The sequence below is a fragment of the Callorhinus ursinus genome, unplaced genomic scaffold (genome assembly GCF_003265705.2).
Source record: "Callorhinus ursinus isolate GAN/ISIS: 27379988/994484 unplaced genomic scaffold, GSC_fseal_2.0 scaffold70, whole genome shotgun sequence".
NCBI classification, from domain to species: Eukaryota; Metazoa; Chordata; class Mammalia; order Carnivora; family Otariidae; genus Callorhinus; species Callorhinus ursinus.
This window is the reverse complement of record NW_027397132.1, coordinates 5235062-5249572: the sequence shown is the minus strand read 5'-3', so window position 1 is coordinate 5249572 and position 14511 is coordinate 5235062. Positions and strand designations below refer to the sequence as shown.

General features: G+C 61.5%; 1 protein-coding gene across 5 annotated transcripts in view; it reads left to right on the top strand.

Moving 5' to 3' along the window:
* The window catches only part of ELFN1 (extracellular leucine rich repeat and fibronectin type III domain containing 1), a 66452-nt gene that overhangs the window by 34812 nt on the left and 17129 nt on the right, over positions 1-14511 (top strand). For all 5 annotated transcript variants that reach the window (XM_025863759.2, XM_073886369.1, XM_073886371.1 and 2 more), the window contains one exon: positions 1254-1391. The gene's annotated coding sequence lies outside the window, so the exon portion shown is untranslated. The remainder of the gene's footprint in view (positions 1-1253; positions 1392-14511) is intronic.

The window sequence follows — 14511 nt, the reverse complement described above, 5'->3', positions numbered from 1 at the left end:
CTCTTTCTATGCCAATTACCTTTTTCCAAGACAGGTTTGGCCTTATTAGCATATTCAAATGCAGCCCATTATTATTTCAATTAGCTGTTAGGTAATTAGCTCTAATTGATGAGCATTCCCCCACCTCCCCACATATTTTTTCGTTATTTACATCTGCTTCTAAGCCACAATTTCAGGTAATTACGTGCCCCTCACTCAGCCGTTTGCACGCGCGCACAGAGGCGCGCGTGCACACTCTCTCTCTCTCTCTCTCTCTCTCTCCCTCACACCACGGGTTCCTTCTTGCCTTCCAGTTCCTGCTCCCAGCCCAGGAGCCTGGGGGGTCCTGGGGGGGGTGTGCACAGCTGGAGCAAGGGGACCCCTCTGGCTCCTGCCCAGGCCCTCCTGAGGGTCACCACTCAGCCTGCAGGGTCTCAAGTTCCCAGAGTCCCCTTGTCCCAAAGGAGGCCCCCCCCCCCCAGTGCTGCCACCGAGTTGGTTCCATTGTGGCTCTGGGCTTTGTCTGAACACTGCATCTTTGCCGTGTGACCTGGGGAATGGACACCATTCTCAGCCAACGCTTCCCTGTCTGCGAAATGGGGACCCGGTGTGTGGGAGTGAGGCTGAGCGAGGTGGTGCATCCAGGTCCTCGGCGAGCACCCCAGGCATGGCCGCTGGGGTTGCTCCAGGGAAGGAAGGGAGCAGTGAGTGATCCAGCCTTGTGGGCAGGTGGGGGAACCAGTCGTGGGCTGACTTGCCAGCCCAGCTCAGGCTTTGGCTTCCTGGCTGGTGCCCCTCCGGGTCGGTGGCCTGGTCTGGAGTCCTTACCCTCTGCTCCCCAGCAAGGACGCTCTTGGGGTGGAGGCGGGGGCCTGCGGGGAGAGGCCTTGCCCCGGGTCTTTGCATAGCCCACCTCCATGGGGGTGGGGGGGGGTCAGGGAATCAGAGCCGGTCCTCCACCCCACCCTGACACACCTGGGCTGCAGCAGTCGGGGGGCGAGCTGCAAATGGCAGTCGTGACCTGGAGGGGCCCCCGTCTGACCTGCCGAAATCCTGCCTCCGGGCCACTCCTCTCCCTGCCCTCTGCCCTCACTGGTGTGTGCCTCCTCCTGTGTCAGGGAGTCCTGGCCTCCCCAGCGTGCTCCTGGAGGTTGACTCTCATGCACAGAGCGCACAGGACGGATGTCCCCATGGCTCCGGCAGACGGGATCTTGTGCAAGCTTAAAATGGCTTCCTGCGCCCTCTCACCAGTGTCCCGTTCTGTCTCCATGCAGTGGCCTCAGCCTGGGTGACCGTGTACTGTTCCTCTGGGTCCTGGAACGCAGAGAAGACGTGCACGACCCCTGCAGGGAGGAGTCCACCAGCCCGTACTGCTTCCGCTTGCCGCGTCACTGGTGGGCCCTGACCCGAAGGTAAGGGGCGCTCTGGCCCGTCGGATGCGATCAGCACAGGGGGTCGGGCCGGTCCTGAGGACTTGTGTGCTGGGGTCACCGTGCGGCCCGGAAGGAGACGGGGTCAGGTTTGGCTGGCCTGCAGAAAGAGACGTCCGCGTGCGGAGCTGCGGCCCAGCCGCCGGGGTGTTGGGGCTGAGGACCGGGCCGCCCCGGTGTGTCACCAGACAGGTCGGGGGCTCCGCCGTCTGCCCCGGGTCAGTCAGGGTGCTGTGTGGGTTTCATCTAACGCCACCTCACGGACCTGGGCGCGGTGCCGTGAGCTTACATGGCATGTTGTAGGCCATGTGTACGACGCGCCTTAGGTTAATACGGACTTACCCTGTATGTTGGAAAAACAGTCTTATATGGGAAAAGTGACCCAGAACGCTGACTTGAGCGCCTCGGTGAGGAAGGGGTGTAGAGGCAGCCGTCCCGGTGGCCCAGCACATGTCCTCGCGGCCGGCGGCGCTGTCCCGAGTCACACACATCCCCGTGCCTTGGAATCCGCCGTCGGGGGCCCTTCACCCAGGTCTGGGACGGACTCTCTGTTTGCAAACCCGGCTCCAGCAGAGGAGCTCTTACCTGGGAGGTGGTCCGTCTGATGGAGCCGGGTTGTCCTATCTCGCGTGACCGGCAGGAGGTCAATGACGCGGTCCATTGGAACACAAGTTTTAGGGTTTGTGTTTTTGCAATACGTTGCTTGCTTGCTGCATCCAGGCATCGTGATCGTGATACTTAGGCTCTTCCAATTCTGACAGACTGAGAGAGGGAGATTTGGGAATATGGGGCTCTCTCCTTCGTTACTTGGAGGAGCAGAGACTCCTTCTGGAACTTCCAAAGGGACGCCTTCTGCTGGTGGTCAGACAGCTCCCCAGCCTTCTCCATGGCTTTAGCGGGAGGCTTCCAGGAGGAGCCCGTGAAGGGGAGTGCTGAGGATGGAGGAGAGCCCACCACAAGAAGCAGGGCAGGGCGTTCTGGGCAGAGGGACCAGCGGGGGAAGGAGAGCTGAGGTGGGACAAGTTTAGTGCGTGTGAGGTTCAGGGGGAGACCGGGGTGGCTGGAACCTGTGGGCGCAGGGGCTGTGGGGTTGCAGGGTGGAGCGGGGCCAGGTCACAGGACGGGTGAAGCCGCCTGGCCATGTTCCTCCAGATGTCCGTGGAGTACCTGCCATTTGCCAGACTCCGGACACTGTGGTGCTAGAGACCCACGTCCCTCTAGGAGCACCAAGTCTAAAAAGAGGGAAGGGTGTGAGGATGCATGGCTCATTCCATGGGATGGCCCCATCCCTTCAGTGGACATCAAGGAAGTCTGGGGTGAGGGGCTGGGGTCTGCCCCCATCCTTACCACTCATTTCATGGGACAGTGAACAGTACCTGCCCCTTCATAGGCCTCAGTTTCCCTGTCCGAAACATGAAGGTGTCCCCAGGGACCGTCCTGAAGGATGTCCTCTGAGGCTAAAAGCTGCAGAGAGGGCAGGGTGGGTGGTCTGGGGTCGGGGTCAGCTCTGTGACCATGCTGGTACACAGAGACCCCCTCAGAGGTGCAGGGCTGTGGTGGAGAGGGGGCAGTCGGGGCTGGGCTGGGCGGACTTGGCAGTGCTGACCCCAGGCCATGGGCCAGCCAGAGCATGGCTTTGCAGAGCAGAAAGCCTTGTGCTTTCCCACCTCTGTGCATTTGCCTAGAGCACCCTCTCTCCCTAGTCCGCATGTCCTCGGGGTGGCGTTGGTGTCCCACAGACCCCAATCTGCCAATTTTTGGATGTAGAGTGCTGAAAGCCACCTCTGACCTCCTGTTTCTTGTCTGCAACGTGGAGTAGTAACCTCTCAGAAGGCGAGCATTCAGTGGGACACGCAAGTTGCTCGGTATACAGTAGGAAACGCTGGTGGGTGTTGCCCCCTTTTCTGAGCACGAGACGGCAGAGTCTCTGGGACGTCACCTCAGAGCAGTGTTCGTTCTTTTCCTCCTTTGCGGCCCACACTCAGGCTTCCCTATGCTGGTCCGGGGTCCTTGCAGCCCAGGGGACCCCCGCAGCCCGGGCTCAGCCCCCCGTTGCCCCCAGACCTGTCTGTCTGCGCCCTCTCCCCCACTCCCTCCCGGCTGCGTGTTCTGCCCGGTCAGAGCCTGGCAGGTGGTGGACGCTGAGTGAGTGTGTGCCGAATGAATGGATGGATGTTCCCTATCCATCCTAGGAGGGAGGTGGCAGACCAGATGGCCCGGGGCCCCTGCAGGGTCCAGCAGAAGAGTGCGGACACCACCTGCGTGGTTCAGGAACGTGGCTGCTGGGGGAGTTGTTCCTGAAATCCCTCCCAGACAGAACGTTTTGTCATGCAGCGAGTTGAACTTTCTCAGTTCTATGCCTGCCTCCCTCCTCCTCCGTTTCCTGGTCCTGAGGCCTCGTCCCTGGAAGTGGCTTTCCTGAAGCAGTGACTAAGAGGCCAGGAGGAAGCTTCTCTGTGTTCTGATGACCCCGGGTGACCTGCTGGCCCCGGCCCAGCCCTTGGCCAGCCCTCTGTTCAGCACCAGGGACAGAGCCACGGCCAGCCCCGCCCTGGGCCCGTGGGCCCCTTGGGAGGCCTGCTGGGGAGACAGGGTCCCCTAGAGCTAGAGCCCAGCGTCGTCTGTAAGACCCTCCCACCCCCAGGCCTCAGTTTTCTTCTCAGGGAAGTGGGGGTGATGCTTTCCCCGGCAGGGGCTGGCCTGACAACGGGTGACTTGCCCAAGGCCACCCACCTTCACCTTCCCTCCTGCCCGTCCCGCCCTTCCCCCACCTCTCGAAGAGCAGAGTTATTTATCTGCCTGGTGGTGACAGGCGGCAGTGGCTGGAGTTAGAGCTGCTTCCAGAGATCAGCTGGCGGCTGCAGAGCTAACAGCCCGAGCTAATTAGCAAAAGGTCACTGTAGCTGCTGGAGCCCCCGCTTTTGAAGTCAGGCCTCACAAGTCGGGCTGGAAGGAACCCAGGACTTTGAGTTAGTGGCTTGGTTACCAGGACAGCTTCAATCCCCGGCCCACGGCTCATCGGCTCATCGCCTGATTGCCCAGCCCACGACTCTGAGGCTTCACCTAGAGACTCCTGGCGCCAGGGGACTCCTAGCGCCCCTGCCCTAGGCGGGACAGTCCACAGAGACTCCGCTCCCAGCCAGCACTGGAGGGCGGGCCTCCCCCCCCACCGGGCCCAGGGGCAGACCATCCCCAGCGGCGGAAGTGTGGGGCTTGGCGGGAGCCACCCATGTGCCCCCACATTTCCTCTGACTGTGTTCTTACCGTTTTTTTTTAAGTAAATTCACTTTTTAAAAACTTAAATAAATACATTTATTTAAAAGGGAAGTTTTATAGCACTACTACAAATGGGAAACAAGCCTCCTTTACCATAAATAGAATTCATAATCATAAAAACAAATTCAGTGGAAACAAAACAACTTTATTAAATTCTAGTTGGATGCCGTAGCCCAGAGGAGGCTCGGAGCCCAAGACATGCTGTTACTTTATTAAAAAGGGAGAACAGCAGGTGTGCAGGGGTGTTCAAGACTTAGCAGCACCAATCCGAGACTTTCTTTTTGATGTAATCAGAAGCATTGAAAAGAATCAAATTGAAGGTAACTTTCTAATAAAAGTATTTGGCATTAGTTTCTGCCACATTAGCCAGGGATTCAGTTTGGCTGCATGAGAATGGAGACCCTGTCTTGTGATTGAGCCCGACCTGGGGGCTCATTTTTCTCATGGAAATATAGGGTAGTGATGGCAGAGGCACTCAGCCCAAGGAAGTTGTCAGTCATCTCGACGCCACATAGGCTTCTTCTCTGACATCCTTAGCCTTTGTCCTCATTGCCTCAAGATGGCGGCAGCTCCTCCAGCCATTGTACCTGCATCCCAGGCAGGTGGTGAAGAGAAGGAATATGCTGGCTAAGTCGGTTCCTTGCTGTCCGGAGGATCACGGTGGGCATGGGAGCCCATGCTCTTGCCCACTACGGTCCACTGCTGCCTCATGGATGGTTCTCACTGAATAGTTCACCTGTTTGCTGCGTATTTACTTGGTGTGTGCTGTTTTCCACTCACTAGACCCTGGCCATGAGGTCACATGCTGGCATCTGTGGGAAGAGTCACGACCCATCCCAGGACGCCCGGCTGGGGCCTCCCCTTCCCCCACACCTGACTCCCGCTGCCCACAGCGGGCCCAGCGCAGGGTGGACCCTGACCTGGCCCCACTTGCCCTCCCTGAAGACCCAGGCTGCCCTCACCCCCTGCAGGTGGGGGTGGGGGTGCAGGAGGGGGCCCCAGTTCAAGCTGCCCGCCTCTGGGCTGCCCTGGGAAGGGGGCAGCCCCTTCCCTCCCACACAGCTCTCTTGGGGCCCTGGGCCCCCCTGTTCTCCGTTTCCAGCCTCCCCGAAGCCCCTGCTTGGCAGTTTCGGCTCTCCAGCTGGCTGCAGGGCCGCATTTCTGTGGCTGTAGGTCTTAATCTGTCTTCTCATTTCCCTGTGGAATGTGTACCCCGCCATTCCTGGCCCTAATTAGCAGGAGGAGGGGCAGGCCTCGGGGTGCCTTCTGCCTCTGGCCGGCTTGCAGGCCCTGGGGACCCCTTCTCTGTCGGTGCAGGGCTCCTGGCTCATGCCTCCAGCCCCACTCGGCCCCTCCTTGCCACAGGAACCGACTTAGCCTTTCGGCCTGAGCTGCTGCTTGCCGCCTCCCGTCATAGACCTTAGTCCTGCCTCTGGCCTCTGATCCCTCTTTGTGCCAGCAGTGCAGGGGACCCACTACAGACCCCAGGTTTAAATCTGGGTTCCATTGCTAGCCAGCTGTGCAGTCTGGGGCAAGTCACTTAACCTCTCTGTGTTCTTTATGTGACGGGGACAACAGCAGCGGCTCGGGGGCTCTCTGGCCAAGTGAACGAGAGGCGCCCCACCTGTGCCTCTCCCGTCCTCCCCTCTCCCACCTCCGGCTTCACGGATGTCCACATTTTGCACATGTGTGTGTGAGCATCTCTGCACGTGTCCCCATGACCATGGGGGGGCCGCCGTGCGTGTTGTCGTCCTGCCCTCTGCCAGCCCCTCCCCTCCACACGCCAAGCCCCCGTGACTCACAGTGGCCTGGCTCCCTAGCCCCACCCTGTGAACCCTGAATCCAGCAGCAGAAGTGGGTCAAGGGGTGTGAGCAGTACAGAGCAGGCCGGGGGGTGGGGAAGAGCAGACAGGGCTGTTTTTCACAGTAGTGATTTGATACGGAGGGTCCGAGGGATGTGGCCCCGAGCTCTGGAGAGGCTTCTCTGCCAGGATGAGCAGGAGGGTGCAGTGGGGCCGGGGAGGGCTCCCTTCCTTAGCACCTCCTCTGTGTGGACCTTCCATCTTGGTCCGGAAGAGCCTGTAGTACCTCCCGTACTGGGCCTTCTGGTCCAGCGGCCCCGAGTGACCGCCCCAGGGTCTGCAGGTGGAGAGAGTCGTGTGTGCGTTGCCCACGGCGTGTGCCTGGGGGTCCGACTGACATGCGCCCACCTTGCGGAAGTGTCCCTGCTCTCTGATGGAGAGGAGGGTGTGTGGAGCCCCCTGCAGGGACTCTGGCTGGCTCTGCCCAAACTGTCCTGGGCCGGCCCTCGCCCCAGACACACGGATGTCCCCAGCCTGGCCGCTTGGCTCTGGGCCCTGGAATGCGGTGTGCATGTTGGCTGGCGGCTCCTCCAGGCTTGCCAGCAGAGGCTCTGAGACTCCTGGGAGGGGGCGGGGGGGGGCAGGTGGGGACGGAGCGCATGCTGCAGTCCCTACTCTGTACCCCCCGCAGAGGGGGGTGCAGGGGAGTCGGGGCGCCCCCCCCCAAGTCTAGTTCTGGCTGGGGATGTGGCTCTAGTGGGCGCTGACCCTCCCGGACAGGACCGTGAACGCAGGCAGGGCTCAGAGCAGCAGGGCTTCCTGCCGGGGCAAAGAGGAGCATCCCCTGTTCCCCATCTCGTCCGTTCCTGGGCGGGGACGCTGTCGGCCCAGGACACAGCCCCCACCGCCCCGTCAGCCCGGCTCTGTCCGCGGTCCATCCTCGGCGTGTGGCATAGGGCCGGTCCTCCGGTACCTGTCCCGCATGAGTGCTGTAGGAGCCCTTCGCAGCTGGGCTGTGTGTGGTGGCTGGTGTCAGCATAGTGGACACCCACCTGCTACCCACGAGAACGCATCATGATCCCAGCCCACGTGTGGGACGGGCCACAGCCATGACAGCTCCTGCTAATTCCGGAGGGTCCCCACGGACACACAGTTCGGGGGCACGGACCACACCTTCCCTCTTGAAACAGCCGCTTCTCTGCTGCTCCCGGCATCCGCGCTCCTCCTACCTCCGGACACGCTTCTTCTCACGTGCCGCCTTAAAAGTTGGTGCCCCTAAAATTCCTGTCTCCTCTCACGCTGCATCCATTGTCCTGCCCCGGGGTTAGCCACGTCCCCACGCAGTGCCCCCCTCCGTCCTCTGCCCAGTGCAGGCCTTGGGGACACCGGCACCCCAACTGCAGCATGGCTCTGACCACGCCGACCCATCGGTGCCCCCACCCTTGCTTTTGCCAAACTGCCTCTCCACTGCTCCCGACCCCCGCGGAGGGCAGAGCCCGCCCCCCTGCTGCCCCACCGACGTCTGCAGCCTTCCCGTCACCAGCGTCCATGACCTCCCGCGTATGTCCTCTCTGACTCTCTCGCTGGAGAAGGACACACACACATCAGCAGTGTTTGCAGCTCAGTCAAGTTCTTATGAGCTGGACACACCCATGTCCCCAGCTCCCAGACCGACCGGCAGGGTGCGACCCGCTCGCTTGTGGACGGGCATTTGGGTAACGTCCAGTTCAGGGCTACCCCAAGCGGTGCTGCTGTGACCACTCTGGACTTCCTGCACACGTTCGCGTGCGCTCCATCGGGTGTATCTGCCCACCCACGTCCCTCCCTCGCCCCTCACTGTCCGGTCTCCTGCCACCTCTCCCACAGACCGTGGGAGCATCTGTTCGATTCCCTGCACACCCACTGTTGTCCTGCAAGTCCCTTCTCCATCAACAGCCAGAGTCATCATACGTCCTCTGTACCAAACCTTCAGTGGCTCCCTATTGCCCTGTCTTCGGTAGGGACTCAGTGGTGAGATCGAGGCTTTCAGCACCCCCACCATCCAGGTTCTAGCTCTCCTGGCCTCCTCGGCCCCTCCCCTGCCCTGTCTCTCCCACTGCCCCCCAGGTGCCTTTGTAGGGTTGGTCTCTCTCTGTTCAAGTCTCTGCAGAAATGTGACCTCTCTGGGGGAGCCCTGCTGGACCCACTAGACCGGGCTGAGTCCCCGGCTGACCCCCGATCACATCACACTTGTACTGGTTGAAATTCGGGCTTCCCCTCCGCAGCCCATTAGCCGTGCCTCTGGCACGTGGCAGGGACCCGCCTGCTGGGCGTGGATTTCGTGGCGAGGCAGGGCAGAGCTGTAACCCCACGGTGTAGGTGCGCGGTCAGGAGCCACAGAGTGGCGTGCTCAGAGTTGCCCAGCGGGTCAGCAGAACGAGGGGCTGCTGACACGGAGCCTGTGAGGACGTGCTCTTCCCAGAGCAAATGGCACATATGTGGAGTTGTCTTGAGAACCAAGGACACGGCAGGGCCCAGAGGACTCGCCTCAGACGGCGGAGGGAGGAGCACTGTGGTCGGGCAAGGAGCAGATCCCTGGGGAGGCCCTGGCCCCCCCCCCACCCCCGGCCCGGCCCCTCCCTGTGTGCCCTGGGCCCCTCTCTCCCAGCCCAGCTGACCGCATCCCAGCACGCTTTCCCCTGTGAGCCCGTCCTGGCCGGACACCTCTCCTTTTCAACCCCACACCATACCTGCTCTCCTCATCGGGAGGAAGCCTGCATCCTTGAACCCTGGCCCGGCCTGCACAGAGCCTCTACCCATCACCTCTGTTGGGAAGGAGAAGGTGGAACCAAGCAGGGGGCCAGATTCTCTAGCTTGGTCCATGGGCTTCCTCCTGCCTTTCATTTCCCCAGAGGCTTTGAGGATTACGTCAAGCCCCTCGTCCATGCCGGGGCGTGGGGAGTGTGGGGGGTGGTGTGGGGGTGGGAGGGGGCCTGTCCAGCCTCCAGAAGGGGCAGCGGGCCCAGTCCCCAGCCTGCTTCGGTCCCCTGCAGGCACAGCTGAAAGCACCCTGGGGGGTACTGAGCGCTCAGGTTTGTGGCGAGAAGGAGCGGAAAGCCATCTTCAACAGCCCAGCCCTACCGGGGTTGGGGGCAGGGGGTAGACCAGACGGCCCTTTGTCCCAGCCTTGTGTGGCGGGACTGTGGCAGTGTGGGGCTGTGGCCCCGAGGCCCTCAAGGCCCCTTCCTGACCCAGGGCCTCATTGGCCCTTGAGACCACCTCTCCCTTCCCAGGGCTGATCCCCTCACCCCCTGAGCGTCCCTCCCCATCTTTGTACTTGGGTCTCTCTCCCGCGGAATCAGCTGGTATGGTTATTTTGATTATATAATGTGAACGTTGTTTTGTTATTATGGGAATTAGCCGCAGCTAAATACCGAGTTCGCTCAGCCTCGCTTCCTCGGGTGGCCCGGGGCCGCCCCCGGCCGCTCTCCCGCGCCCGGGTCCCAGCCTGGCCACTCACTTGTGCCTGTTTTCTCATCGACAAGAGCGAGGACCGGCGAATGATTCTCTGCTCCTTCATGATGCTGCGAGCGTGACAGCATTTATATAAACGTGCGTCGGCACCTGTAAAGTCAGACCTTTGATGGCAGGAAGTGGAGTTATTGTGACCGACTCCCAGCCCTGCAGGGCCGCTGCTGGCCTCCCACGAGGAAGCGGAGACACAGACTTAGCGACCTGCCCAAGGCCGTCACTGGCCAGGTGACAGCTCTGTCTGCAAGCCCTAGCTCTCCGCCCCTCTGCTCCAGCGCCCCAGGGGGTAGTGGAAGGACAGGCAGAAGGGAAGCAGCCTCAGAGGCGTCTGCTCAGCCTCCTCCCGCTGCCCCCCACCCTGGGCTACGGCACAGCCCCAGGGTCCTTGGGCTGGGGGACGGGGAGCCCTCTACTGAGGGGTCAGGAGAGCAAGGCCCTCGTCCTGGTTGTGCCGCAACCTTGCGGTGTGACCCGGGGAAAATTCCTTTCCTTCTCTGCGCCTGAGTGCAAGCCCTCACAAGGCAGAGGCCAAAGTTGGGAGGTTGTCTTAATGTGGTTCCTCAGGCGCGTGGCTGTGTAGCCACCCCCGTATGCCCCTGCCTGGCCCTGGCCTGGTGCCGGCAAACGGGTGCTTTCAACACTGTCCGCCAGATGAAGAAAGGCTAGAGCGTCAGGGCTGTCCATCAGCTTGCCCATCTGCTGGGCCCCAAGTTACACCTGCCAAGTCCTGTCCGTCAAAACTTTCCTCAGCTTGTGGTCAGAGCCAGGCAGGGCTCAGGGTCAAGGAGGGCACCGTGAGGGAGGGACTGCCCCCAGACACCTTGGGTCAGCGTTAGCGCTCTGACGAGCAGGACGGGGGAAGCCCCTGCCCCGGGGCAGCCCTGGAACAGAAAGGAGAAGCTCTGTCTCCCCTCTCTTTCCTCCCCTGTGACCCTCAGGCCGTTCCTTCCCCTCTCTGGTCCTCAATGCTCCCATCTGTGTGAGGGGGCCAGGCACGACTTGCCGAAGGCCCTGGGCCCGCAGCTCCAGGGGCTGGCACCCCCACCCTGTGCTCAGCCTGGTCAGGGGCCGAGCTGGTCGGGCCCCGAGGAGCCTGGGCCTGGCCCTCAGGGCCAGGGAAAACAAAGCATGAGCCAGAATCCATGTCCCAACCAGGGCAGAGGGCATGTGGCACAAATGCAGACACCCAGGCCCTAACCCTAAACCTATCAAATCAGTCGAGGCAGGTCCTGAAAATCTCTGTTTCGTAAAGACTCACAAATGATTCTGACAGTTCTCCTGGTTTTGGGAACCCCCTGCTGGGGGCTGTGCCCTCTCTGACATCCAGCCTCTCTTTGCACACCTCTGGCGACGGGGAGCTCAGTCATACACAGCAGCCTGTTCCTTTCCAAAACATTTTTAAAAATGTATTATAAAACATTTAAGATGTTTCAAATATTTAAGAAATCTCTAATAAATATTTCACTAATTATGCAATATTTAATACAGCTAAAGGTATGAAGAATAATACCATGAATACCTGAATGCTGTCCCCTCCAGCTTAGTATTAATCCCCATACACTGCTCTTAACCTAGGGAAGCCCTGAAAGGGTGCAAGGCCTGTGTTCAAGTGCTCCCCTCCCCTCCCCTGTAGCCTCCCATGTGCCCCTCTGAGACCACCCCCCCCACCTTCCTTTCTAAACTTTTCACCGTGGCAGAATACACAGGAATTTGGCTCGCGGGCTCCATGCGTCTCTACCTTTGCGCGATGCCGCCTAGGTGTTTCCCAGCAAGGCCGCGTGTTTTATACCTTCGTGAGCAGGCTTGGAGAACTGTCTGGGAGGGTGAAAGTGTCCACCCACAGGGCCTGGGGGAGCCTGCTCTGCAGGTGTGGGTGTACCGAGACCCCATCCTGCCGCCAGTCACCCCCACTCCCTCCTGCCTTTCCTCAGACCACCTGCCTTTGCATCTGCGCTCTCTGCCAGCTCACTCCCTCACCTTCAGACGCGCCCACCTGGGCCTGTTGGCCGCATGACATGTAGCTAGGCACTGGGGCTCCGGGGCCAAGCTGCCTGGGTTTGAATCCTGCCCCACGACTAAGCAGCTGGGGAAACTCAGCCAAGTTCATTAACAACTCCGTGCCTCTTCTGTAAGAAGGATGATAATAGTACCTGCTTCATGGGATTAGTCCAGGTACTAAATAGGTTGATAGAAGTGAGTCTAGCTCCTTGGAGATGCTATAGGAGTGTGGGGTCTGGTTATCTTCCTTGAAGTCTGGAGCCGGACCCTCTGAACACAGGCTGAGCCATGCTGCAGAGAGGCGGATTATCACCTCCTCTGTTCTTCCTGCTATATCTCTGTTAAGTCAGCCAGTTATCTTCTCAGGTGGCCACATTTACCGGTCCAAGTGGCTCTCACCTCCTTCTCTTCCCTGTGGGTGATGTGGAGCCATGCCAACCCCTTCCTGGCATGGTCTTTGCCCTGTGACCCATTATTCCAGCTGGAGGGGTGCTTGGCTCTGGGACCTGGCCTCCAGCCTCTCAGAGTTCATCCAGGCTGCCGCTCACACCAGTGAGCACAGAGCCTAGAGACCACCCCAGACAGCCCTGTGGGTGCTGCCCCCGGCCCCCGGCTGTGTTCTGCACTGCCCTCCATGCCTGTGGTCACTCTGCCACCCAGGCACATCTGATAACCGGCCCTAGCCCCTGCGGGAGGCCCGGTCCCCACGAATGTCAGCCTGTCCTCCAGGAGTCTTTGGCGATGAGCAAGTGGGGGGGCAGATGCCCCTAACCTCCCAGCACCCGCTGGGCTGCCCAGGGACTGGGGTGGGGACCCCTGGGGTCCCAACGCTATGTCCCAGAGGGAGGCTGCCTTCCCCAAAGTCCCACCCACAGCCGCCCCCAGGGCCGGGAACTGGGGGCGGGGGGCGCCTGGCGGCGGAGAGATGCAGCTGGGGGGGGCGGGGGGAGCAGCTCCCTCCACACGCAGCGGCAAGGCCGGTGGCCTGTGCCGTCTCAGGCGACAGACGGACAGACGGACAGCTGACAGACGGGGCCCAGAGCGAGGCAGGCAGGCAGTGAGGGGGAGGAGGCGGTGTGAACCACAGCAGTACTGTGCTCAGGGATGAAGGATAGACTCGCGGAGGGGAGCGCGTCCTCACACCCCACTTGGGCGCTTTCCAGCGTTGTCAATTATGCCGAGAATTGAATGTCCTCCAGCTGCTCGGGCGGGCGGACTCCTGCCCGCCGCGAAACAATAATTAGATGCTCGTGTGTGCGGTGGGGGTGTGGGCGCCTGAAGTGCGGTGGGGGGAGGCGGTGGGCCCGCGGGGTCGCGCCCCGGGGACACGCACGCACGGTCACACACGCAGACACTTCCTCCCCGCGGGATGCCGGCCCCCCCACCCCCACCCCGAAGCTGCCCCGGGAGGGGGACCCCGCCCGCGGTCTCTCTGTGGTGCCGCCTTCTCAGCCAGGGGGTGCCCAGCCCCCTGCCCACAACGCTCCTCGGCTTCCAGGTTTTACTCACCTTGGCCCTTTGAAGTCTCCACGAGAGGCTCTATTTATAACAGTGGCATATGGACCACGCTGGATTTCTTGCTCAGACATATGCTGGGAGGCATGGCACAGCCAGACACAGCTCCAGCCTCCCCCCCTCCCCAGCCACACACACAGAAGAAGGCCCACCCAGAGCTGTCCCCGGCCCCGCACGGTCGTCCCCAGCACCGCTGGACCTCAGGGACGTGGGGTGGGGCTGCGGTAGAAAGGAGCCCACCATCCGAGGGGATCTGTGGTCACTTCCGTCCCAGGGGCTGCCCAGGGCGGGTCCCTGAGCACCTCTTCTCCCAACCCCTCCAGAATACAGACCGATGTGTGTGCGGGAGACAGTGTCAAGAGGAACAGAGCCTGCGTTCCCCACCTAGAGGAGGGGCCGGCCGCCAGTGCAGGCGTGGGGGGACCGCGGGCCCGGCCATCCCTGTGAGCCGGCCAGGTGCCCCTCCTCAGGGGACAAGGGACATGTTCTGCACGTTCTTATGACCTGTCTGTGTCCCTTTGTGGGTCCGAGGCTGCCCGGCTGGCTCCCCAGCTCCTAATGGGACTCCCTTTCATGTCGTCATTCGGCTGGCTGACTCCAGTCCCTTCCCCAATGCCATCTGGTGGGGGGCTCTGGCCGTGCCGACAAGGATTCATTCTCAACCCCTTGCACTTGTGAGCTTTGCTGTTTGCAGGGCAGGGAGAGGAGAGGGGTCCGGTGGGGTCCTCCCCACCCTTAGCTTTCCAGAGGGAGCCCCACCCCTTCGCGGTATCCATTTGGGGCCAGAAAACCAATGGGAATGGGGCCAGACCCCTGTGCCTTGACCCCTGGCCGGCCCCCCAGCGGCCTGCAATCCCCCCCGCCAGCCTGATGTTGGGGGACAGGCCCTGGTCGGCTCCGTGGCCCTGCCCCTGGCCACCACACTGGCCCCGCCGCCCACCCCTCCCCCAGAGCATCTTGGTGACTAACAGCAGAGCAGCCCCTTCCAGATCAGTCCCGGT